The sequence below is a fragment of the Vicugna pacos genome, chromosome 5, assembly GCF_048564905.1.
Source record: "Vicugna pacos chromosome 5, VicPac4, whole genome shotgun sequence".
In the NCBI taxonomy this organism is placed as follows: Eukaryota; Metazoa; Chordata; class Mammalia; order Artiodactyla; family Camelidae; genus Vicugna; species Vicugna pacos.
The window spans coordinates 52470878-52497715 of NC_132991.1; the positions used below are offsets into that span (position 1 = coordinate 52470878).

The 26838-nt window shown below is 37.2% G+C and overlaps 1 protein-coding gene and 1 non-coding gene across 4 annotated transcripts in view; one reads left to right on the top strand and one right to left on the bottom strand.

Annotated features, from left to right (window-relative positions):
- LOC102539917 (uncharacterized) overlaps positions 1-26838 on the bottom strand; it is a 136923-nt gene that overhangs the window by 99749 nt on the left and 10336 nt on the right. For all 3 annotated transcript variants that reach the window (XR_012072707.1, XR_012072709.1, XR_012072708.1), the window contains exons 4-5: positions 21514-21617; positions 775-828 (exon numbers count right to left, since the gene is read on the bottom strand). This is a non-coding gene — a transcript (uncharacterized protein). The remainder of the gene's footprint in view (positions 1-774; positions 829-21513; positions 21618-26838) is intronic.
- Positions 1-26838, top strand: part of ITPRID2 (ITPR interacting domain containing 2) — a 79838-nt gene that overhangs the window by 6412 nt on the left and 46588 nt on the right. The gene's annotated exons all lie outside the window — the stretch shown is intronic.

Below are 26838 nucleotides of genomic sequence, written 5' to 3' on the forward strand. Positions count from 1 at the left end.
AACACTTTGTCCAACAGAGCATTTGCCTCTGCTGGCCTTTTTTTTTTTTTCTTTCTTTCTTTTTTTTTTAAGAAATGGAAAAAGGATCATTGTTTAACTTCAACTCTTCTCATCTTTTAAACCAAGAAACAATTTCTCTCAGGACTAGATGTTTCTAGGATTTGGAAAAGTAAAGGGGCCACAGCTTTTTATTTATTTTCTCCTATTTTCAAGTAAGGGTAAGTAGAATTTTACTTGGAGTAGAATATTCTTGTTTCCTTCTTATTTGAATATTGTTTGACTGAAAGACCACAGGCTTTTCCAGATGACTTGAGATTTCTGTAGTGAATCAAGCTCCACAGTACTCTCTCAGTCTGAGACAGACAGGGAGGTGGGGTAGCGGTTTTCACACAGCAGAAAAAGGGTCAAGTTTTAAATTAGAAATGCTTTTAAGAAGTAGCTCAGATCTATTACTTTTTGTATGCAAAGGCAGAATGGTCTGAAGATTTTGAATGATCCAAAATCTTGAAAATAAAATAAAATGCTCCTAAAGCTAAAATCCAATAGCATCCTAGAGATAAGGTACGGTTAAGTAGAACTGCTGATAAACTTCAAGTGGAAGACTTACCAGTCAGGCTACCTCTCCAGCTTTTCTGCACTGGTTTCCTCAGGGGGAGCTGGAGAGAGGACACTTCAAGCACTTAGCTTTAAAACACTTAAGAAGTCAGTGAATAGTAACTATTAGAGTTCTCTGGGTAAACCAGCTTGAATTAAGGTGCTTCTTCTGTTACTTACTTTCAAGTAGAGCTTCTGGTCCTTAGGGATTACACCAAGAGCAATGAGTCATATCTGCAATGAGGAAGGGAAAGTGTTGTCAAATTTCATGTTGATTCACAGTATTTCAGTGGGGGTAGGGAGACACAAGGGGAGACCAGAGAATCAAATACTTGAGCACTGAAGAGCTTCTAGTTGCTAGAAAAAACTCAAGAACCTTGCTGTTTTCAGATAGAGGACTCTATCACATATAAATTCTTCCTGATTTTTTATTGTTGTTTTCTAATGATGAATTTTGTTCATAAAATGGTCAAGTATGTAGATAAAAAGAAAATGTTTAGCTACCAAGTCAAAAATATTTTTGCCACCTGCTATGTATTTTGCCAACCAGTTAAAATCTTTAGCATTCTTTGGTATAAAGTCTTAAGATGATTGTGGGGTGGAGGGAAATTTTCCTCTGTTAGAATCTTTTGGATTCTAGTCAAACACTTCTGTAATTTCCTTCATCATTTTTAGCTCCTTTTGGCATCACTTTTTTTCAAGTATGCCTCTGGAATGTCAAGAAGATGCCAGATATTATTTTGTGTGTTGTATTTTAATATAATATCAGGCTAAAGTTGTTCCTAGAGACTTCAGAAATAAAGGTAGAGTGCTTCTTTCTTATCTTTTAGCAAAATGGAAACCTTTAATTAAGACCCCATGAAGCTTCTGGTCAGTCTCCTACCTGTGCAAGAAGATTAGAAAGGAATTTTTATCTCTGGCAGTAACAGATTTACTCTGGGGGCATGAGGGGGAGGAGGAATTGAGTAGAAGGAAAACCAGAAGCTACACTTGTCACTTGTTATCAAATGGTCCAAATATGTGGCCCAAAGCCACTGACTTCACTGCAGTTGTTTTGTATTAAATATCGGTATTTGAATCCTCCTCAGTTAAGCCTTTCAGAATAATGATTCTGGCAATACTTTGGAATAAACTTCCTATGGTTATTTCCCCAGTTGAGTAAGTCTACAGTTAGAAATTCTATCACTGCTGGCCAGTCTAACTCCCTGAAACAAGCATGTGAGGTTTGTTGTACTGGCACCAACAGGGAAAGGATGGAAGAGCCGGGAGAGACCTCTTGAGATCACTTCATCCATACTAACATCATTCAAAATGGACAGCTCTTTATCAAGGATTTCCAAGGTGTTTGTTACATCAGCAACTGCAGTACGACTAGCCCCATAACAATAAGAGATTTGCTTGCCTTTCTGATCAAGAATCGTTGCACTATCAAACAAAGGATGAATTCTTTCCTAAGAAGCTTATGAGTAATTCAGGTCTCTACAAGCATTCCAGGAACAAGATTCTTTTTGGTTACCAAGATTATAAGTGTGATTTTGGCCCAAAGACTTAAAACCAAAGCACATATGCTGTGTCTCACTTGTTCTGTGGCCATTCCCCCTTTCATTCCTCTAGACTTTTTTTTTTTAATCCTTGTTATATTGAGAAGCAACAAGTACAAGTATTTTCAGCTGGCTCACCAAAATGAGTCTCTTGTAGGGCTAACATACTTGAACCAACAACCACAGAAAATAATTAACAGGGAAACTCGTCCCTGCTCTGTATTCTACCCCTTACCCCATTATTTTTAGCTTTGTGACCTTGGGCAAGTCATTTAAATTCTCTGGGTCTCAGTTTTCTCTCCTGTATAAAGTAAGAGCATGAATCTAGATGACTGAAAGAATCTCTTTTAGCCCCGACAGTCTATAACCCAGTCTATCATAAAGCAAAACTGTGACCTTTATCATGAAGAAAGGGCAGTGGGAGGGAAACGCGTTAGGAATTTTTTCTCATTCCTCCCACTCCCACAAATGCTGCAAACAGCTGAAGCTGGTGACTCAAAACTTTATTAAGTATGTTAATTGGATGAAGTTTCACACAAAGTTTTTGAAGCTGAAGGGCTGAGAGATTCTAAGCTACAATCTATTATTTTCCCCATTTTTGACTACTTTCAAGACTTGAAACCTGTTGTGTTGTAGAATACTGAGGAACATATCATGTGTTAGTTTCTCAGGAAACAACAGCTAACTGAAGTTAATAGTTAACATTAATAGTGACTTCCTTCTAATTAATAAAATATAACTTTTCATTCCCCACCCCATTTTTGTGATAAATTTGCTGACTTCTGCAAGCGCCCAGTATTTCTTTCTAACACTCCTTTGTTGAAATCCTCCAAAAAAGTTCAAAATATTTATACTCCAGGGAGAAAATACTGCTAAAAATCTACTTGTAATGATTCCATTTCGTACACACAGACTCTTTTCTCTTAGAGTCCAACTGTTTATCTCTGGCATTGAGAGTTGGAGAGGAGAATATGTTATTGATAAACTTCCTGTTGTTCTTCTTGACATGGAGGGAACTTCAAATCTTCAAATGGAGGAGAGAACTAAAACTATAAGAAAAGTATCGGAGAGGTCGGATAATAACAAAATTTCCAATTTTGGTTAGATAGCGTAATTAACAGACTGCGAAAAGGAGCTAATATAAAAGGACTAGTTATGTTTCATTTCCTGAATTGTTATTTCCAAAAACAGACACATTTTGTCCACTTCCCATTTTGTGGAGCTATTGCAAAAATTTCCTGCCATCACAAATCTTAGAGATAGCGAGTCTTAAAAGTTATATGTGGAAAGGCTTCAAGATTTCTGCCCAAGTGCCAATGTAGATTTGGTTTCATGTGAAAAATCGAGGAGCCTGTCCTTCCTATAAGTTGATTTTAGGACCCAGCCTCGAAGACAAGGTAAATCTTTCAAAGATAAAAAAATACTTCATCTTAACTGTCACCTGCTTAGAATGTCAGGCTGATTAAGGTTAGGTTAGCTCAATGACACCAGTGAGCATCGTTAACCATTGCAAATAATTGTGCATGGAGAGACAGCAGCTGCAAGAGACCCAGTGACCAATTACAAAGCTTATGTTTGTATTTTTCCATCACTGTTGAAAAAGTAAACAAGTTTAATTTAAAATTATTTTTATATCTATAAAATCTGACTTATTTAAAAATTTATCTATAGTATAGAACTAAAATAATGTAAATAGTTTTACACCTTTTATTGATAGAATATACAATTTCAGAAGACATCCCAAAGCAAGCATCTGAGACTTTCAACTTTAAAAAACTCTAATTTTCCAGTTTGTTTTCATGGTATATTTTATTAGGCCTTACTTGAAAATTAAAGAAGTGTACCATAGACTTCACTGATCTCAACAAGAGGAGAAAACAATCTATTTTTCATTAGAGTACCTGGTGGTAACCACAGAGAGAGGCAGTAATTTGGGAAGCACAATAATGTCTCTGTGAAAATCATGCATGAAGGACCTAATTTTTAAAAGATTAACTCATAAGAGATGATTTCCAGGTACAGCATTTATTTTCTAAACTGCTCTGCTTCGAGGAGTCCTCTCTAGAGAATAATTTAAACAATAAGAAAATAAACTTTAAAACATTATATAAGACATTCAATATATTTTTTCTTCAAAACGTATTTCACTAATTGAGTAGAGACTCCAGGTAAGAAGGCACTAGCTTTATACTGAAATTCAGGCATTTTCATTGGTTTGGAGGTCTTCATTTAGAAAAACCTCTACCATGCTGAAGCACTCAGAGTCATAAGATTAAAAAGTGTCCAATATTATTGTCTACTCCAGACAGTATTATCTTTTCCAACAGACAGATAACAGCTCTTTCATTACTCTGAACCATTACTTGTGTGTCCAAGATAACCTACATTCACAGATAGAGAAGTATTTTCACTTTTGCCTAGAAAAGAAGAATGAGGAAATTCAGGTGTGAGATTTCTAAAAAGCTAACTTAAAAGATTCCCATTTAGCTATTTACCCGTGTATCAGCACCCTGGTGGACCTAGTCACCCCCTTTGCTCAGAGTCACCTACAAGACAGGGAATGGCCCCATTTTTGGCCCCTGCCCTGAGTCTCATATGGCGTGTGGAACAAAATTAATTTTCTTGTTTTCCTGCTGCCACCCCCCACCCCACCTCCTACCCCACTTCCCGGTAGACGTGGTAAAGGTCAGGGGGTTCGTCCTGCCTGCTTTACTCTTTGCTTTCAGTTCCTATTACTGCTGAATTCTCTCTTTCACATCCTTCCTCTTGTAGCTGTCCTCTTCTGTGCATTCTTCAGAAACCTAAATGTAAAACACATGTGTGTTCATTTATTTCCCTGAAACATGTCACATCAGGCATTTGGGTTAAAGACTTGGGTGTATATCTTAGGGTATGAAGACAGTGTATCCCAGCACAGCATGGCAAATAATGTGAAACTGAACATCAGACATCTGTTCATTGGCAGTATGTGCCACCCACCAGCACGTTTGCTCAGGACCTAGCTCCTGATGTCTTGTAGGGCCATCTTCCCTGCTTTTCCTGTTCTGGGAATACTTGATTCACCCATCTCTGAAGTAAAACCTTCTTCTCCACTTTATCATGCAGGCAATATTTTCTTCGTCTAATTTTTAGCTCATTTTAGACAAGCTTCAAATGCAGAACCAAAAATGGCTCCCCAAGATGTTTGTGCTAAACAAGACAGTTTTTTCCATGAAGAATTCTGTTACCTGCTTTTCAGTTGTCCCCCTACCCCCGCCCCACAGGTTTTGTAGCACACTCTGCATTCTGAAGGCCATCCAATTAGTATTCAGTTTTTGAAGGGCTCTGGCAAGAGACCTAGGGTTCATTCCCCTGTTCTCCCTAGTCCCTCCTGACCATACAAATCCCAAGCCCTGTTGATTCTGCTCAAAATATCTCTTTTCCTTCTACTGCTACCCTAATGCAAACCAGCACTGTCTTTTTACCAGTATTAGTTTAACAACCTCCCAACCTATTGTTGGGAGGAACAACTGTCCTCTACCAACTTATGTCCAAGTGCTTAGGGGCCTGCAAATTAATTGATGACAGGTTAACAAGAGAAAAGTTAATTTTCACATGCACTTGAGAGCAAGGTTTAAGAAGTGGCTCTCCAGACAGCTGGGAGTACTGGTTTATATATGAGCTTAATGAAGAAAATGGATGAGTTGAAGGGTTTAAAGGATGGACGGTTCTGATGAGGTTTGTTTACACAATTTTCTAGCATGTCTCAGCGCCCAAGTCCTGACTGGAGACTTCCCGGAGACTAAGGCTGTAGCAGCTGACTCTCATAAAGCCCTACTTTGGTCAGATAAGGGAAGCTCTGATAAGGTTACAGTCCACAGGCGCTTTCCCTTGGAAGTAATCTGCATACTATTTTGGTGGGTTAATGGTCCCTCCACTATCTCCCAACAACCAGTCTTGTTTCTACATACCTGTTCACATTGCAGCCCAAGTATTTCTAAAACACCTGATCATGACACTGCCTTTCTTAAAAACACTCCACTGGCTTTTCACTGCCAAGGATTAGGATTTATAATCCTAGATTTACCATTTGCCTACCAAAGCTTAAAGAACAGAAGAATAAAAGTGTGTAATTTAGCCTATGTGGTCAAAGTTGATGTACATGGCAGGAAAGGTCAGACAAGGTGGGTAAATTATGATATTAAAAAAAAATTAGTCTCCAGTGCCATCCCACATTTTGTATCTATGTTTCTCAGATTTTACTGCTGAAATCAGTACTTTGGGCAGTGTGCCAGGTACCAATCTCTTTCTCTTCCCTTCAGTTTTAATTAACATTTCACTCCTTTAAGGCCTTACCAAAATGCCTGGCTAAGTAAGTTCATAAGCTTATTCTTATTAGTGTTATAAGTTAATGTGCTCTGCATTTCCACATCCAGTGTTTCTATTTTAGTAAGGTCCTTCCTGATTTATTCCACAGAATGACCTATGAAAGGCATTTCAGACACTGAAGCAACAAGCCGAGAAGAAAATTTGAGCAAATGGGTTTCAAACACCTCTTAAACCCCAGGTTCTTGCTCTGCCTAGGATTAGGCCCTCAAGGGAAGAATTCTATTGCCTTTGAGTCATCTGTTCCCCTCAGGGGAGGGCTTCATGCTACTCTGTATTTTTCTAATATGTAGCACCACTCCAGGGTACCACCAGTCATATTCTGCTATTCAGCTGTGATTCCTACATACGTGAATTGTCCATGTGTGTTTTTTAAATAGCTTTATTTAGCCATAAAATTCACCCTTATTTCAAGTTAAGTAGTTTGTAGTAAAAACTCTCAAGAGTTGTGCAACCATCACCACTATCTAATTTTCACACATTCTCATCATTCCCAAAAGAAACCCTGTACACATCAGCAGTCATTCCCAAGTCCCACCTCACTACCCCAACCCCGCACTAGGTAACAAATAATCTACTTTCTGGCTCTATAGATTTGCCTATTCTGGACTTTTTGTACAAATGGAATCATATAATATGTGACTTTCTGTGACTGGCTTCCTTTACCTAGCATGTTTTTAAGATCTATGTTGTAGCACATATCAGTACTTCATTCCTTTTTGTTGCCAAATAATATTCCATTATATGGGTGTGACACCATTGTTTGTCCAGTCATCAGTTGATGGGTTGTTTCCACTTTGGGTCTATTATGAATAATGCTGCTATGAACATTAACAAGTTTTTGTGTGGACATACATTGTCAATTCTCTTGCTTGTATACCTTGTTGTGGAATTGTTGGTCATATGCTAATTCTACGCTTAACATTTTGAGAAACTGCCAAACTGTTTCCAAAGTGGCTACACCAGTTTATATTCCCATCAGCAATGTATCAGGGTTCCAGTGTCTCCGTATTTTTGCCAACCCTTGCTATTGCCACCCTGGTGGGTGTGAAGAAGCTCATTATGGTTTTGATTTGCCTTCCCCTAATTATATGACTAATGATGTTGATCATCTTTTCATGAGCTTACTGGCCATTTGTATATCACCTTTGGAGAAATGTCTATTCACATCCTTTGCCCTTTTTTAATTGTGTTATTTGTCTTTTTATTACTGAGTTGTAAGTTATTTATATACTCTAGATATGCAGAAAGCAGATAGGCAGAAAGGGTTGCTTATTTATGGAAAGCGGTCAGTGGTCTCTTTAATTAAGGCAACATTTAGTCAGAAACTGGAAAGCTGCAGGGAACTATCTATGCAGACATACAAAGAAAGAGTTTTCTATGCAGTGGGAGCAGCAGGTACAGCGACCAGGGATAGAACATGCGTGGCTCAGTTCAAATTCCCACCCCCCCCCCCCGCCTCTAATTCTCATGCAAATAGTATAATGTCTGTACACATTCCAATTTCACCACAGTTTCTTTTCTAAAAACATTTTGCCATAATGGATTACATATTGTACCAAACCTAGAAAGATTCAGTTTGGATGTTCCAAAAATTAGATGAATTTAAAACTAAGACAAAACCAAACACAAACTAAAACCTTTGTTCCTACATTACATTTTGCATCCCTGCTGAAGCACCGTTTCTGATGTTACAACTTCAATCCAATTCAACAAACTTAACTGAATGCCTATGGTGATATTTCCCGAATCATAATTTGTGGACCATATTTGGGGTTCAGAACTTTCACTAGGGATTTGACAATGGTTTGAGTAATTAAACACAGTTAGTCAGGCCTCAGTAATTTATAACTTTGCTTGTATGCTTGTATTCTGGCAATACAGAATGTGGTGAATGCCACTGGAGTGACTTAATTCCAAGGAGCTGTATGTTGAGGAATGTAGACAGCTTATGAACAACCTACCTTGAGTGCCATCAGCTAAGACATACGGGGTGTGTATCATGGGGTCAGTTCATAACTCATGCTATATATGGCTGTGGTGATTTAATGACTCACTGGAATTAATGTTGAGAATCAGATGTTGTTGCCTAGATGCTATGTTTCCATTGATTATCAATATCCAAAGAGAAGATATACTTGCAATGAACATGTCAATGCATTTTACAGCCATTTTCTTAAAAAGTCATCAATTTTGGCTGAAAACAAACGCCCGACTTTCTCTGTTTCTCCTTGCCCACACTTGTGATCTTTTTTAGATTACCTTAGGCAGTCAGCAAATCTTATTGCCTGGATATGTGAAAGCAAGGTGGTTTGATACTTTCAATATTTAAACTTGGAATATTCCAGAATACCCTAAACAAAACTGAAATGCAATTACAAAATGCCTTCTTGCCTTTTCACCAAACATACTCAATTCCTACCCACTGCCTAAGGTAAAATAATCCTTCCTGCCCTGGAACTCACATTAAAACTCTTCCCTGTTGCTTATCATTTCTTATGTTGTATTTTCCACAATATATTATATATAAATCCCTTGACTGCCAGCACCTAGGAGCATGTCCTAGGGCTGCAGAGGGTTCTCAGTAAATATTTACTAATGCATTATTATTTTGGCCTGGAAGTATTAGCGAGATAAATATCAGAATTGTCCCATGGGTTCAACTTTGTTTCTATTTTGGGTTTTTAGTTTTGTTTCTTTAATTTGTAAAGCTTTGATTTAAAAGAAAACAGGAGAGGATGAGTGGGAAGAAAAGTTTAAAGTGTGTTACTCCTTTAGGGATATTTTTTCTTGGGTTTTACCTGCTCTGTGGTTAGAAACAGAATTCAACTTCAAAACAAAACCAGAAGATGCTGTGTTGACTCCTAATGGCTATTTTCTTTGAATGTTGCTGGAATGATGGTCTTTAAAGGGTGTTACCAGATTAAATCCTTGCCAAGTAAGGAAGGTGGAGCCGTGTGGGAATGAGACTTTGTTTAATCAGGCTGTATAATGTTTTGCTGAGACATGTTGGGAAAGGCAATCCAAAGTGATGTGGACTCACTGTGAAATCATAGTCTGAAGCACACCTTATAAAATTTAGAGATTTTTTCTTTTTTGCCACCCTCTTGGAAATTCATATTATCACAAATGTTAGAGAAAATTAACTACATATACATATATAGTCATTTCCCTAACATTTGTGGGACCTGAAAAAGAGTGCAATTAAAGGACCACATATAATATATCAAATTATAAATTATGGTAAATATCTCCAAATGAAGTATGTTCTCTCTTCCTACCCTAAAAAAATACAGCTTTAGGCAAAGTTAAAATCTAAAATTCTTGGTGGGGGGACAAACTGGGATTTCAAAATTTTTAGATACTGACAGGCATATGTAGAATAGATAAACAAGATTATACTGTATAGCACAGGGAAATATATATAAGATCTTGTGGTAGCTCACAGCAAAAAAAAAATGTGACAATGAATATATGTATGCTCATGTATAACTGAAAAATTGTGCTCTACACTGGAATTTGACACAGCATTGTAAAATGACTATAACTCAATTAAAAAAATTATTATGCAAAAAAAGAAATCTAAAATTCTTTGATAACTTTGGAGCCCCATGTTTAGAGAATGGAGATCCTGGAAGGGCCTGCTCTACAGCCCAGAGGCCCACCCCTCACCCCTCTATTGCCATCCCCGCCCCATCCCACAAGGTGAGAGGTCTCAAGAGTATCCTTATCACAGCCTCTGTACACAGCTGCCTCTTGGGCATCCCTCAGGCCTAGGAGTGTTTGCTACATAGTTCATGCCTGGGGACAGACCTGGGGAAGAAGCAGAGGTGGCCATTTGAGTGGGGAAGACTGGAATTTGAGGTCACCAGAGGAGGCCTGGAAGCCAGGCTCAGGCTCTGTGTGAGCACAGTCCTTCAGTTCCTGGATTCTTTGTCTTGTGCAAAGAGCTGTAGTCAGAGGAAGGACAGAGAGGTTCTCTGAAGCAGAAGGCCCAGAACAGAGGCCCCTCTTGCCTGGGTCAAAGAGCCATCCTCTGTGTGTATGTAAATATATGTGTGTGTGTGTGTGTGTGTGTGCGCGCGCGCGTGTGTGTGCAGGTGTGCCATGCTCTGATGCCTATGTCTCTTTCAAAAATATAGAAAATGTGACATATACTCATGGATCGATTAGTTTATCTAAGGGAGAGTTTTAACCTCATGGGTGATCTAAAAGGATGAGCAATACAACACATTTGTCCTGGGTGCACTAAACTTAGTTGACTGTGGTTATCTAAATGCTTCAAACAAATAAAGATATATATCAAAATAATGAGATTAATGCCTCTTTCAGAAAGGCCTGGAAAGCTATCAAATTTCCCTCATCTGTGTGTACTGAGGGATCAACTTCATTCTTGCTGCTCTGCTCTGCCTTAGGGAAAAAGAGCAGGATGATCTCCTGCTGAAAAGGGCCCAGCAGGGGGCTGATATGTGGTGCCTCCTTCAACTAAATTTCCTTCCGCCTCCACCCCAGCCCAGATTGGTGTCTTCACAACCTCTTACCTCGCATGCCCTTGCTCTTCTTGGATGCACTTTGGAAGGGATTTTCTTAAAACTTCACAACCCTTTAACCTCATGAGCTGCTGAATATCTTAAGCCACAGAGAAAGTTGAAGCTCAGTCTTTAGTCTTTTGAACAAAAAATACTCAAGGCCCAACTGTGCTTACTTTTGTGATATGGTGATATTGAAAGGAGACAATTAGTAAAATGAAGTGTGTGAATAAGAAAAAAATGACTTTTTATGTGTGAATGTGGCTTTTCTGAGAGGTAATGTTTTGGCCAGTATCTGTATTTCAGAAGTGGAAAAGTCTAAGACCTGAGTCTAGGTAATAGGAAAAGCCATCAAGGTACGTAAGACGCAGTCTAGTAATTCTTAGTAAAATGAATCACATGTTTGAGCAGGTATTACAAATACACATAGGTGAACCACTCAGGTTTAACACTGTATTTAATAGTCTTTGATAATTTGAAGGAGTGAATTTAATCTACTGTGATTTGATTTGTCAGAAATTGAAATGAGACAAGGTATTTTACTGATATTTTAAGTGATTTGCATCCTGGATCATGATCATTATGACTATTTGTAGGTTTCCTTACTACCTAACCATGTTCTCAAATATGTTATTACTCTGTGAAGAAGAAAGTGGGTAACTGTCCCACATAAAAAACACAGAGGGGGTGAACGAGAGTGCAGTCTGCCTGGGGACAAGGACATTTTGTTAGCTCACCACCCTCTTTCCAGAATCTAGAATCCGGAATAGCCCATAGTCAGGTCCTTAGTAAGCATTTGTGGCTAACAAAAGAATAAGTGAATTAATGGAAGTAATTTATATCAAGTACCGACTATGGCCCAGAGACTAGTGTTCAGTTTAACTACTGTGTTGTATGTTGTATGGCATTAAATCTTGTGTTATAGGTAAAGAAGATGAGAATCAAGAGAGTTATATAACCTGCCCAAGATAACACAATTTGTGAAGTAACATACTCACCTACCAACTATACTGTCATTTTATTACTTTTATTCCCTCATAGTATTTATATGTATCACAAATTTAAATCTTCCTAGCTATAGTTGGCATATCAAGAGTGTGATAGGTAATATATAGCCAGGAACTTCCTTTCAAGGCTCCCAGTATAGTTCGAAAGAGGGAAGCCAGTAATCTGTAATCTAAAGCAGCAAAATTCTATACACTTAGAAATCCTGGCTCCTCTGCCTTAGTGAAAGGCAGAATTCCTGAGCAGACTTTTGGGGGGGGGTAATTAGGTTTATTTATTTATTTATTTTTAATGGAGGTACTGGGGATTGAACCCAGGACTTCATACATGCTAAGCATGTGCTCTACCACTGAGCTGTACCCTTGCCCTGAGCAGACTTCTGACCTCTTTCTGGTGGCAGTCAATACTCAGGGACCTGTGATGGCCACACATATCTGGAAGAACAAAGTGTCACTTGTTCTCCAGAACCTTTCTTTTCAACTATCTCTGACTTCCTGGACTCAGGGCCTTGATTACCTAGAACCATGGTCCTTGCCAGCTGTGCTTGGCCTCATCTGCCTTCTCTGGATTCCAGCCTAATGTATAACAACCTTGTGCCTCTCCCAGCCTTGTGTCCACCTCCCCTGGCCTTCCTGAGGCTCTGGAAGAATGGCATCTGCCAGAACCTACCTGGCTAGTCGGACTCCTCTGCATGTTCTCTTAGCCTGCATAATCTCATAACTATCTAAACAGTGACATGCAGAAAACCTTAGAAGTCGTAAAAAATAACTGGAAAATAAAATAGCTCTTACTCTGTCTTCTCTGTTACTATGTTGTAATACTTTTGCGGGTCTCCCCTCTGCTCAGATATGCCTGAAAGATGACTCTTCAAGGATATAATGAGTATCGGATGACTATTTTCTTTTATCTGCAGGTAGTGACATTGCAAAAGGACTGTCGTGTGTGTATGCGTGGTGTGGGTGTGTGTTGGATCAACTGTGGGTTGTTTTGCTAGGTATTGTTAAATGTTAGTTTGAACTGAATTGAAATGGTCTTGTGAAAAATAAAAATCTAAACTTCACATACTGATGAAAACCAAAGAAACCCACATCAGATACTGTTCCTGCTGTTGGCAACAAGCATCTTTGCATGGGATAACACAGAGACTGCCATGACTTAGAGAGACCAATTAAATTTTTTTCACACATTATTAGTGTCTTTAGTGTTTTACTTGTCAAGGACAAAGATGGAGAGGGAGAGAAAAAATGGTAACTGGCTTTCCCTAACAAGAACTTGAGCTAATGTTATCTATATTGTCTTACTATAAAATGATGTGTATTAGAAAAATATTCATTCTTAAATGTGAATTGTATTAATCATTAAAGCTATTTCAAAGTCCCCATGGGGAAAGGTAAAGTGTTTTCCAGTTTCTAACCTGCGAAACTGAACAACAGGCAGATAAAATCTGGGAAATGGTTCAACTGAACTCATTTGTTCTAAACACCTGATATTAAATATTTGATTAATTTTTTCCTTACCAAGACTTAGTCTGGAATAGTGAAAAATGTTAATTTCAGAATGTCTCAGACACAGGTACTTGCATGTTGTAAGGAGATTGGTTTATAGGGAAAACAGTTATTTTTAGACAATGTCAGAGCTAAAACTGTTAAAGAACTGGGAGTTTTGTGAATTCATGTGAAGGCGGCATGGCTTATAAAAATAAGCAGGGCACTGGGAACAAGAATTACGCTTGACTTCTGGTTCTAGGTTTGCCAATAACTAGCGTGGTGAGCTTGGGCAGATCACTGACCTCCTTTGGCCTTAAATTTTTCTCACTGTGAGGAGCTGGGCTCTGATTTTTAAGGTCAATCACAGCTATGAAATAATGTGATTTTTCCAAGTGTCTTTCAAAATACACATTGATTTTTTTTATCTATGTTTGGGCCTATCCTAAAGGTATTACTGGACCTTATCCAATCATAGCTTTGGCAAACAATACGGCCACTGAAAAGCTACTTGCGTCACTTGATTTTATTTTTTCAAACTCAAACAATACCTGGCAAATAAAGAAAGGTTCCTGAATTGTAACTGGCACAATGATACATGGTCAGCCGAGCTGAGAATTTAAGCAAACTATATATATTGGTAGGGTGCAGAATGAAGGTGAGGGCTGCTCTGTAATTACCTGCAGTTGTGAACCAAAGCAATGTTGTCAATTGTGGGTGTGGGACACATGCCAAAAACCAAACTGTGTAACACAGTTTCTTTATGCATATATCCAGTGTTGTTGTTTTAGCACAATTTCCATCCCCTCCTGCTCACTGGCTTTTCCATTGGAATGCACACACACTCAGCAACTTTCTTTAGCCATCTCCCTCCTAGGGCTTCTATCGCATTTACCACCACAATCTACGCTTTATTCTTTGCACCCTCTCACTTCTGTGACATTACCCAACCTTCTAACTTGGCTCTCACTCTTTTCTCCATACCTTAAGTTTAGCTGTAATACAAGATATGCTCCTAGACTCTCTGTTCTTCCATATTGGATCTTACTCCCTTAGTTTTTTTGACTAATTATCACCAAATAGATGTACAACTTCAAAACTGATACCTTTATTTTTTATCATTTTTATATAGTTTAGAACTAACTGTCCACCAGCTATACATTCTTATTCATTCATTCATGCATTCATTCGTTCACTAAACAGAGCACATACTACAAAAGGACTACTTTATGGCCAATGGAGTATTTTTAAATCATTTTTAAAATATGTCATTTCTAGACAGAAGTGTTAAGTGATGTGTCTCAATACTTGTTGGATATTCTAAAAGCATTCTCAGCTTTTTTATAGGACTAAATCAGATGTCCTATTTTTACAAAGTTGTTTTTCATTTTCTATGATTTAGAAATTACTTAGGAGAAACAGAATTTAAGAATAAGACTTTTGGGCTTTTAGAATATATTAATTATCAACTCAAAGGATCTTGCTCCTGTATGTAACACAAAAGATGCATATGTACTGCCCTGACATGAGACATATCTGTAATCGAATTACTCATCCTCATCCTCTTCCTCTTCTCCTGTCTAGCACCCTAAGCCACTTCCCACACCTGCTGCCCAAATCAGCTCTCCCCATCTCTGTTTATATCATCCTTTCTTCGGTCACCCAGTCTTACAACAGGGAAACCCCTGGCTCTTCCTGTTCCCTCTTCCCCCAGACCCCTCTATACTATGAGGTATCATTTGATTGTTGTGTCACATTATTTTTCAAAAGCAGCCCTCTGCACTCTCTCTGGCCCTCCAAGTGAGAACATTCTGCATCTGCAGTATTGCAACAGTCTACTATCTACTGACTTGAGAGTCCAATTCCCTCACTCCCTGCTAAATCTCTCCTGAGACCTGCTGGCTGGATCTTCGTAAAGCATTTTATACTATGCTTCTGTATCTTCAGTAGGTCTCCAATGACTATAGAGTGAAGGCCAAACCCTGCATATTCAAGACCCACCACGGCTATCTGACCTCTTCAAGAAAAGTTAAATCGCTGTGCTTTGATATAGAGGAGGGATTATTTAGAACTGAGAATTTTAATGTAAGTGGAGTTTTGATTCTTAGCATGGTTTGTTTGCTTGTTTAATCTCTTATTTGCAGGTCTGTTGGGAGATAATCTTTCTCTGCAAACAGAAATAAGAACAAACAACTGTAGAAATATATTTTTAGAACAAATACATTGGCAAAAGGAATAAGGGCAGAAAGCAGAGGGATTTGGCTGCCTCTCGGAGTGAGTGTGGAACCTCCTAGGGTGCTTTGGAAGCTTGAGGAGGTAATACCTCACATGAGAGCATTCAGTGTCAGACTAGAAGTAGAGCAAGAATGTAATGTGTTTATGTCTAAGTCCTATGAGAAAGATATATGGTTTAGGATGAGAAACTGTATTCTAAATACTTGAAATTGCTCCTTAAATTGGATTAAATAGCTTAAAAACACATTTTAAGAAGGACGTGTCCTTATTACAATCCTTTTTGAATCTATACAATTTAGTTTAAATATACTCTAAATGTAGAGCAAAAGTACTGCCTGTGACACTTTCTGAAAGCTGCAAGTACGTGAAAATGAAGATCTTCAAATACCATATCCTTATGTTATTAGTGGAACTGAAAACTGAATCCAATTATTTGAACCACACTCAAGAAGTTATGAAAGAAAGTGAAAAGCAGTACAGAACTTCCAGGTGCTCTAGAGTCAGGCTGCCCAGGGTTAAATCCTGGCTATGCCCTGATTAGCTGGATATCTGTGGGCAAGTTATTTAATCTTCCTATGTTTCAGTTTTCTTAACTATAGAATATGAATAATAATGCTACCTTCCTTGTAGGGCTGTGCTGAGGAATAAATGAGATGATGCATGTAAGGTGCTTAAAAGGCACCAAGTACTTATTTGAATACTTATTAACAATGCTGCAAAGTAGGCAGTACTGTATCTGTTCTACAGGTTATGAAACCAAGACATAGAGAGTTTTTTTTTTAAACTTGCCTAAAGTAACATTAATCCTAAGCAAGCCCTACAGTCTCAACAACTCCAAAATCTTAGCTCTTTCCCCATGCTGCCTCCTTGCTTTGGTATTGCTGGAGACATGATAATGGATCAGACACTGGCCCTGTCATCAAAGAGAACACAAACAAGAGAGACAAACAAGAAGTGAAGGGACAATTCTGTACAGGTGCCCCAGGAGCACTGATAAAAGAAAACTTAACTCAGCTTGGAGGGCTGGAGATGGTTTCCATAGAAGTTTATCTAACCCAGGTCCTGAAGCAGGGGCAAGAATTAGATCATGGGCTTAAATGGGGTGAGAGTGTTCTTAGTAGAAGAGACAGCAGACAAAGGAGTGGAGTGGATGCTCAGTTTGCAAAGGTGCAAGGCTGTGAGAGAGGACACAGAAAGTTCGGTATTAACAGTAGATCAGCTCAGCTGGAAAGTGGAATCTGGGATAGGGCTGGGGGCTAGGACATAGGCTGGTTTTAAGGGGAAGCAGTTGAAGCACTTCCTTTCTGCTGGCCACGAAAATACAAGTCAAGAAGAGGCAGCACAAATGCCTGTACACAAGGCACAGAACCCAGACAGTCAGTGCCCTTAGGTGGACAGGCTAGAACTCACTCTGAGGCATGGGTCAAAATCCTTTTAAATATAACGAATGCCTCAGGCCTGGGGAGGCCAGGCATGCCTATAGGTAGTGTATATTTTATAGTGAAAATGACCTCATTAACAATGAGAGAAATCTCCATTTCCCTCTTCCAGGTATTCTTTCCTGAGGAAACTTGCCTACATTAGAATTATATGTTAAAATTCCTTTGTTCCTAAAAGAAAAACATCATCCTGACTTCTTGTATGAAAAATAGTATTTTTGCTGTTTTAATCTAACCATTCTCATAGCAATAGGTCATCTATAGAACAGGTCCCACTCAGTGTCCCATAGATGGGTTACAGAGAAGCGCTGGTTTAAGGGGCGTCTCTAATCTTTACTCCTAAAAGTAGATTATCTCAAAATAATAGTGGGTTTTAATAGTGCAAGTTTTATTATTAAAAACATTTATTAAGATGTAACTAAAATCTAAGCTAGTTGGGCACCTTAGGAAATTTCAACATGGTACCTTCCTTACTCTGAAAGACAACTTTGTCCATCTAAAGCCTCCCTGCAGAGTTTGTAGAAAAGTTATTCTCATGGTGCCGGCATACTGAGAAATCATCTTAACACTGTTAAAATCAGTGACAGTGGAACTCCTTGTAGTGCAGTCTTTTATTCAATTTAACCAATAAAGCATGACTAAGTGCCAGGCGCTGTGTCAAGCAGTAGGGATTTTTATATGTGTAAAAATATAAAATATCCATGATGTAATGTAAGGACTAATGTAGAAGTATGCATCAAATCCATGTCATACTGGAGAATCTAAAAAGAACATCCCCAAACCTCAAGAAAACAATAATAATTAAGCAATTTGGTAATTTTTTTCTCTAGTAACTGACTGTGGGATGGTTGAATCACTTTACATAGGTCAGAAAAACATCTGATTAGCACCAACTTGTCTAGTTTTGATCCTAATGCAAATGAGTGAAGATGTTATTGGAATCGTTAGTTCCCTTATCTTTTAAAACACCCTGGTCTCCCTTATAAGTGTTCTAAAAATGCAAATTATGTAGTGTGCACCTGCTTAACTAGAAATGTTTCCTTAGATTATGTAATATATCATAAAATATTTTTAAAGTCAAGTCACTTCTAAAATACGATAGTATTCCTAAGAACATTCAATATGGAAATCATAATTTACATAAATTAAGACTCTTGAGACTCTGAAGGCTGAGAAACATATTTCTCTAGAACTCTGCAGCAATTTTTTGTTGCCTTTGAAACAAAAACATTTTAATCTAATAAAATTGTAATTTGAATTCTTTAACCTATTATAGATAATTTATTATGGATAAATCACAGTTTTTAACCTGAACAGTCTTCTCATTAAAATAATTTAAAGGAATGTCATTGTCTAGCCCAGGTCACAGCTTATACTGCCCACTGGACATGGAGAATTTCAGATTTTGTATTTCCTCTACTTTTCCATGTGAAGGTGACATCAGCTTCCATGGTCAACAGTGCTGTTACTGTCACTCATTTAGCTCATTACTTTTTTTCCTATTTCCCTCAATCTCTAACAATCATATGGCAGTGATACTGATTTTATATTAAATTAATGGGATTAGATACAGAATTTATATTTCATTTTAAAAATTAGTACCTTCCTACTTTTTAGGTATAGAAGAGAAATAGTGTTAGTTCCACTTGAAATACAATGTTCAAATAAGCCAAATTAGTTTCAAATAAAATTCCTATTTATGACAGAATTAACTATAATAGAAGATCATAAATAATAGATATTTCCAAATCTCCCCAACTGTTAGAAACATGAAATAATTTTCACCTATTATAACATTAGGCAAGGCATCCTGATATGTTTGAAGGTAATGTCCACTTAATATATGAATATTTGAACATTTCATACTTATAATCATACAGCCTTTCACTTATAGCTGGAAATGCTTCTAGTTTTTTCTCCCACTGTATTGAGATATAGTTGACATGTAACATTGTATAAGTTTTAGGTGTACAACATGGCGATTTGGTACTTACAGTGTATTGCAAAATAACCACACCCACAGTGTTAGCTAACACTTCTATCACGTCACATGATCACCATTTTTCTGTGGTAAGTACATTTAAGAGATACCTAAGTAGAACATGCAAGTATATAATACAGCAGTATTAACTATAATCACCATGCTGTACATCAGGTCCCCAGAACTTATTTATCTTTAATCTGACATTTGTACCTTTTGACCAATATTCCTAGTTTTTAAAGTCATTTCACATGTGTTTGATCCTCACAAATCTCAATATATAATATATATAGTAATAATGTATAACATATATTAACTATAGAGAGTGGGAATTTAATCATCTTCGTTAAGCAGAGAAAATGAAAAGTGTTTATATGATCTATAACAGTGGTCAGCAAACCATGGCCTTGAACCCAAATCTGACCCCCGACCTGCTTCTGAAAATAAAGTGATACTGAAGACAGCCCTGATCTTTCATTTACGTATTGCCTATGGCTGCTTTTACTGAGTGGATTGGCAGAACTGAGTAGTGACAGAGCCCATAAGGCTCACAAAGCCTTAACACATTTACTATCCAGCCCCTTAACGAAAAAAAAATTCTGATCCTGTTCTACAGTGGTTTTTCTTCAAGAATCATATTTAAGTAACCAATCTAAAACTGTTTTTCTCACTTCATGGTGCCAAAATTAATAGTTCAATATATCATATGTACATTTTCTATGAGAAATCTGCACCCTACAAGAGGTGAAATATAGAATTTCACAGCATTCAATGCTACCACTTTGTAATATAGGAAGCAGCATATCAAAGTATGCATGTTGACAATAAAATAATTAAGGGAATTTTGATTTATTGATAATGATGTGATTAGCCTGAAACTGAGAAGTTCAAAAAAAAAAGTCTCCTTTCCAAGTGAAACTAATAGAGTTCTAATTTAGTATGATGCAAGTCTGTTTCTATCAGTATTTCAACTTAGAGTGCACGTAGCCAGCTCTTAAGAGAAGCGATTATCAAATAATTCTTACAGCCTTAAAATACTCACTAAGGCTGACTTAACCTTACTTTTGGACATCATTTCCTATCAGGGAGTTTTACACTTGAGCGCAAATATTTGGCTCTTTTTTTAGAAACATCTTCTTCAGATAGGATGTGTTATAATTCTATGATATGTAATATAAAACTATACCAATGATAATAGATTCCCACCAGTTGAACAAATGAAGTAAGTATAGATTCTCTGGAAGACATACATACCTTTAAACTATTGCCTGCCTCCTACCTTTTTACTCTTAACATATTTAACTTTGGAGAAATGAGAAAAAACCAGACTCCCATTTATTATTGCTAGAAATTTGAGGGAAATTTAATTCAGAACATAAAATAAGGAACTGATGTAGATAAATGAAACACGAATATGTAGTTAAGCTAGAGATTGTTTTTAAAAATGAAACTTCAACATTTTAACTGTCAGGATGCTTTGCTTTTGGTTTTTATTTTGAAGTATTCAGCTAATTAAAAAATAATGGGATCTTTCCCTTAAAGACCCAAAACTCAACATCTTTCTAAAAAGGAGTATGCAACCACCTTTCACGTGTCTTTTCATGGCTCTCCGATACTTCTTGCGGGCCTTATCAGTAGCAGTTACATTCAAGTGCTTATGGGTGGCATCTATTCCAAAAACTGACCCCATAATGTATCTCCTGAGTATTACCTTTATTTACCCCTTTTCAAGTGTTACTTATAGCTTAATTAAACCAAATAAAAACATTGATGATCTACTAAATTCAAGGCATGAATACAGTTTGAAAGAAAATCTTACTTAACCTTCTCCATTAGTTTGGGGCAAGATACTCTTCCCTCAAGGACTGGTCAATTGGGACAAAGCTGAATAGAGCCAAGATAAAAAAAAATTCTATTCTATTTGTTCATTTTCTACTCTTGTTTATACCTCAGTGGTTTCCGTAGCTTTCTGGCTGGTTCCCTTTAAGAAAACACATAATGTCAAATTGGACATAGAAGTTCAATGGCTAAGTACTTAGTAAATGTTAGGTCCCTTTCTTTCTTATCTTACTTCTTTACCCTTCCCTTCTGTCAGGTTTTCCCAAGTCATAATCACTCTCCTCACCCTTGGTAGCTTTTTTTTTTTTTTTAATTACAGTGCTTTTAAAAGTGGTTGACGTTAGTTCTGCAGCAAGAGGGAGAAAGTGTGACCAGGAATCTCTCACTCCTTCTTCAGGCCAAAAAGTTTCCCTTAAATTCATTTCAGACCTTACTCGCTTTTCAGCATTTTTTAAAGTGATATTTTAAAGCACTTGCTTGTACCACTAAGATGATAATTACCTCATACTGGAGTTCCTTATTATGGTCCTCATTAGTCTGCAAGTTTTTTGGTATCAGAAACAAAATCTTAGTACTCAATTCTTATCTGGGTCAAATGAAGCTCCCTGTAGAAAAAGCACAACACAACTATTTATTGAATGAATAAAAGTATATGGAGTGAATGATTCTTAATTTAAGTATATTTAAAATTTTATATAACCTGTCAGTAATAAGGGCACTATGGTAAAAAAAATTACATTTCAGTAAGTTTTATAAATATATTTTATTTGCAGTTTAATTCACTAGAAATCACTTTAACAACAAATATTTCTTAAATTATGTAAGTCTATTCACATATCTATGCACACATACACACACATAGGTGAACTCGGTTTTTTGTTGAGATTCTCATGTTACAAATCTATTTTATAAAATGAGAAGTTTTGGTAAAAAGATTGGTAGTATCAAAAGTTGTTTTGATCAAGCCAAATTGACAGCTAAGGCACTTTCATGCTGATAGCTGAGTCAAGACTATCTGATGGGGAAACCAGGAATTCTAAAAAAAATTAGACGTTAGCAGTCACATTTAAGTATTCTGCAGTTAAAAGCAGCAACAGTTTATTTAACAGGTTGCTCAGAATCAAGTGGAACTTACTGTTTTGGTATTTTGCCTGACTTTTTTTCCATTTACAAATGAATCAGTGCCCTGTAGAAGCAGTTTTTTAAAAAATATAGCCAAAATGAAACGTCCTAATTTCACCAATATATTTTATTAACTGGAATGATAGTACTCTTTAATGCCATTTGCCCGACACTGGGTTTGTGTATTTCTTCACACATTCTGTTAAATGAACACCCGCCAAGGCAAATATCTGACTGATATTTATACCAGATTGTTTCTATGTAGGAACACTATGTTACACTGCTTGCTTCCTTGAAGGAATACAAAAGATTAGGAGTTGCGAATGTGAATACAAACTTTGGTTTCTTTTTTTGAACTGCTACCTCCAAGTAGAATTTTCTAAACTGAAATTTACTGATAATAAAAGATTCTCACAAACCAGAATCTAAATAAACAAACAAACCAAAAAAAAACTGTTCAAATCTTGAATCAATCCTCAATACTAATTTTTAGCAAACATAAACCAATTTTTTTCATCAGAAAGTATCTAAAAATATTGACCTAATACAACAATAGGAACGCCAAAATAGTCTAGGCGTGAATCTTTTTTTCATTTGTTTTGAGCACTGCTTGCATTATGAGGCTTTGTACTTTATACAGATGGTCTCTGAAGATCAAGTTCATTGTTTTTAAGGTTGAGGAGACTTGCGCAAGTCTGAGCAGAATGAAGAGAGCAGAGCCAAGGCCAGGGTTTCTGCTGTTTCTACCAGTGCCTCCAGAATTCCTCCAAGGAGCCACAGGAGCTCCTGGTGGGGCTGTGGAAGGGCCAGGCAGGCAGGGCTCCCGTGTCTTTCCCCTCAGGCACTGCACTCTCTTTAACAACTGCATCTCTCACAGATTTGAAATTCTGAGTAAGATGAGTTTGAAAACAACAACAACAAAACCCAAAACTCTGTTCCTAAAAAATAAATTTGAAAACCACTGTATTAGCTTGTGTACTCTACGGATGAAAGAGGGGGAACATCACAGAGACCCGAATCTGAAATGATGTCCCTGTTAGTAGTCAACATGGAAAACACCAAAAACTACATTCCAAAATAAGAGAAAAGGGGTCCTGAATGTAGTTTTTATACAAGTAAAATCCTGTTAGATTATTTTTTTCTTTTTCTTGTACTTTGGTTGTTGACTTAAGTGTTTCTGGAAATTTGAATTGCACAGAAATGAACAATGAGTAAACGAAGTTTGGTAGAGAAACTTCCAATGTGTTTCAGAATTCAAGAACAGGTGGAGCATATAGAAAAGCATAAGAATAACTAGACATGAGAACAGTGGAAAGTTAAACGGACGTACTGACAGTAAGAGCACCATATGGACTAAAACAGGCAGAAGAGCTTTCTGGAAGAGGCACTCAAGAGTCAAAGGCAAAGGAAATGGTGTTCCTGGTGGAGAGAACAGCAGAGACGAAGGAGGGAAAAAGCAGGTTTATTGAAGAGGAAAAAGATCCAAAAGGAGAGGATTGTTTGTATCAGTGGGATATAAGCTTGAATTGGTAAAATGGGGTTATACTGAAGAAGCATGCTGAAGGCAACTAAGGACAATGCATTTGAAGTATGTATAAGGGCCTCTGGTACTCATCAAAAGAAGTACTTTATGCTAGCAGGCTGGCAATGTGTTCTGAACATTCAACGGATTTTCTTTTATTGTCTTAAATTACTGATGGTGGAAAAAAATGTAGGTGGTACTTCAAAAGATGCTAGATTGTTTTTACAGATTTAAAATCACATATGAAATAGTAAACACACATGGACATTCTATACTGTTCTCACAATTGTGTTATCCAAAAAAACAAAAACAAAAACAAACTTAGGAAGCATACACCATGACCTAATCCATTATTTTATGTCATATTTATGTAACATATATAATTTTTAAGTTTTATCACCCTTTTTGAAGAATTTGGAAAATACATGAAGAAATTTTGCTTAATGATAAGCACTGTTTGAAAAATGATATTTATTTCAAATTAGTGTCTTTTAGGGTAGAAATATTATTTGAATACAGTAGAAAAATTATGTCTATTACTATATAATTAAAGTTGAGGAAAAAAACTTTCCTTAGAAAGATTTGAATTAAATGACCCTAGAGAAGTGTTATTTTCAACTTATATCTTTTATTTATGTTTCTTCATTATGTGAGATGTGGAAACAAAATTTTCCTTATACTCAGGTTAATTCTTTAAAAAAGTGACTACTGTCAAAAGAAGTTATAATTATATAACAAAATGTAATTAATTTTAACACTGGATAATCTCTGTTGTATGGCCTTAATGTTAGGTGCTTTACCAAGTAAGAAAGTATCTGCCCATCTTTCTATCACATCTTCATTTGTCCTATAGTAACTAGCATTTTCTGGACTAGAGCTGACTTAGAGAACATCCAATCTAGCTAAACTGTGCAGAGGAAGACATTACATGTTATGCATTTCACACAAATAATTTTTATGAAGTATTACACAAAGATGTAAAACTATAAATTCAGAAAGCATAGCTGTATTTCATACTGAAGAACTTCCACAAAGAACTCTTTTGAAAATACTAATTAGAATTTGTAAGTTGACACTTAGGGATGAACAATATGTGTTACTGACTTGTTCAATGAGAGGGCTGATAAAACTGCATTAATGAGGATGTTTGTGGTTGTGAGTAACAGAAAATGCAGCAAGAACTGACTAACAGTAAGGAAGATTTGCCCAATATTAAAATGTTTCAAGTTAAGGTGGTCCCGGAGTTTGCTAATTCAGCTGCTCAATTACTTTGTTAATGACTTAGGATCTACCCAACTTTCCATTTTGTCATCCAGAGTATCTAGAGTTGTCAGGTTACATACAGGACATCCAGTTAAATTTGAATTTCAGTTAAACAGTGTATGTCCCGTGCAACATTATTTGTTAGCTGAAATTTCAAATTTAACTAAGTCCCTGCATTCCTATTTCCTAAATCTGGGAAACGTATCAGCATCTTGGTCTTTCTCTGTAGGCTAACTCCACTCATGTCATAAGATGCCTTCCATATATCTCAGTATTATGTGTAGATACCAATATCCAGTGGCATAAAAAGGATTCTGTGCTAAGGAAGAAGGTGGAGGAGTGATGTTTGGTAGGTAACCAACAATATAGGTCACCAAGGCAAATCTGAGTTTTTGTTGACTAAAACTTAATTTCCTCTAGTATTAAGTAGTTCTTTACTAGCATGTAATTTAGCCTGCTTTCCTGTTCAGGAGTACCATTTTTTTTCCTATTAAAATTTATTTTTTGTTTCTGAGGCTCTTAGTTTTGTTAGAACTGGGAAAGCCCTTATCACTGCATGTGAAATTATTAAAATAATTTTTATTGGGTATTCTGAACTAAGGGAAGAAAATGGCTCATTTGCACATCTCCCGCTTTCTACATTATTCCTAGGGCATATATTAGAGGTTCTCCACGTACATGGCTGCTGGTTCTTTCTTCCTCCTTTATATTAGTTCATATTTCTCAATGCCAAAACCTCAGTTTCCCGTGTTCCCTTCCTCCTTCCACTCTCCCACCTTTTAAAACGTATCCGTATCCTTACAGCCTTATTTGTACTGCAGTGATAATGGTTTTATATGGGCTACATTAATTGTGCTAATATTTACTTTGCTAACGTGTTGGACCTCTGAGGTAATTTAAGGCTTTAATGATTTCAAAAGTTCAGCCCCTTTAAGGACCTCTTCAGGAATGCTGCCAGTTTACGCATCTTGGTAGAATGGCCCTTTTGGTTTCCCTATCACACTCACAGAGGCAGGTGGCTAAGAGAAAGGCAGGTTGGCCTATATGACTCCACTGTCTGGAGTCTGTTCCTTATGTCAGCCTGGTCTCTCATCTTACGCCATCTTTCATCCCCTCATCAAACTCACACTGTAATCCACTGGTTTCTGCAGCTGTTTTCTCCACCCCATTTCCTGTCTCATCTTGAGTGATTCATATGTGACTTCAGTATTTATAGAAATGCCCCACCCAACACCCTGGACTCCTCTGCTGCACAGGCCTTTAACTACTTACTTTGGACTTCAGTGAGCTACTACTGGTGTTACAGCCCGGTGCTACCTAGTCTGCCCAGAATCTCCTCACCTCTCTTAATTATGTTTCACAATCATACTGTCTTAATCTGAGTTTCTGCTCTTTTCAACTATCCCTCTTCCCTTCTTCTGGCAAGCTAACTCTTTGGCTTCACAAAGAATTTAAAACTTCAGGAAAATAGCAAAGATTCAAGTCTCTGAGCCCTTCTACAACTGTGCTTCCATCTCTCCTGCCCTACCTCTTCCATCCAACCTGTGTTCTCTGGTTTATCTCATCAACCAATCCCTTCACTTTCATCACACTCAAGCTCTGAGCTCCTCTCCTGGATGACTTTAAAATGTTGTCTTTTGAAATTCCACACCTATGTACCTATGCCTGCTATATAAAGTTATACCACTGCCAGTAGCACTGCATAGTGGTGAAGAGCATGGACTCTGGAGCCAGATCACCAAAGCTCGGTTTCTGGCTCCTCCACTAGCTGGGTGCCCTCTGCAAGACAGCCTGACCACTCTGCCTCATTCTCTTCACCTGCAAAAAGGGAATAATAACCAAGCACGTCTCATAAAGACATTATAATGAATAAACAAGCTAATATTTGTAAAGTGCTTAGAGGTATATAGAATTATTAA